Consider the following 1,215-nt stretch of genomic DNA (forward strand, 5'->3'; position numbering starts at 1 on the left):
ATTAGACAATGGATTTGTTGTACCATACAACAGAGACCTCATGCTTCAATATCGCGCGCATATGAATGTAGAGTGGTGCGTCCAAACACGAGCTGTTAAGTATCTTTTCAAATATATTCATAAGGGACCAGATTATGCCTCAGCTGCAATGGATAAAGAAGATGAAGATGGCGTCATTGACGAGATAAAAAATTATCACGACTGCAGGTATTATTATATTTATACCAATTCGTGTTACTATTTAGAAAGTACTATATTCTATAAATTTATAACAATATATTAAAAATTCAGTAGAAACTCTATAAGCTATTCATTAATTATAGAAGATCAATAAATTAATACTAATTAGAATATTGAACTTTATACATTAACTTAATTTCTCCAATCCAAGTTTGCGCAAGTAATCCGCTATTAAAAAAAATAGAATACGAAAAAAATACTAAGATAATACAAAATTTGTATTCTACTCTATGTCTTTGCAAAGGAAACGAAAATACATCAATAATCTATTACTATTAGTACAAATATATATATGTATAAATTTTAAAAAATATCTAATATCATAGATGAAATTTATATAACTCATTTGTTATAAATAAAATAAATACATTATTAACAAATAGAGTTTATCTACCTTTTACATTTTCTGGCCAAGGTTCATCTTTACTCATATATGTTTTCGTGTTTCTTAATTAGATATATTACTGCATGCGAGTCGTCTTGGCGGATTCTTGCTTTTCCTACACATTTTCGTACTACTTCTGTAGAGAAACTTGGCTTTCATCTTCCGGATCAGGAACTGGTATTTTTTTATGAAGACGAACCTATTGAGAGTATTCTCAACAAAAAGACTGTCAACCAATCCATGTTTTTGGCCTGGTTCATAGCAAACAGAAAATATGCAGAGGCAAGAGAGTTGACATATGCGGAATTTCCAACAAAATTCGTTTGGAAATCAGGTACGAGAGAATGGGTACCACGGAAACGAGGCTTTGCGATAGGGAGGATTGCGCATATTCAGCCATCAGGTGATGAGCTATATTTCTTAAGAGTATTGCTAAAATGGGTAAGAGGGCCGACATCATACGAGGATATAAGAACAGTTGATGGTGTTTTATATCATACATACGAAGATGCTTGCTATGCGTTGGGATTGATGGATGATGACAAGGAATTCATAGAAGCTATCAAAGATGCCAGTGACTGTAGTTCTGC

The sequence above is a fragment of the Brassica oleracea genome, chromosome C5 (genome assembly GCF_000695525.1).
Source record: "Brassica oleracea var. oleracea cultivar TO1000 chromosome C5, BOL, whole genome shotgun sequence".
In the NCBI taxonomy this organism is placed as follows: Eukaryota; Viridiplantae; Streptophyta; class Magnoliopsida; order Brassicales; family Brassicaceae; genus Brassica; species Brassica oleracea.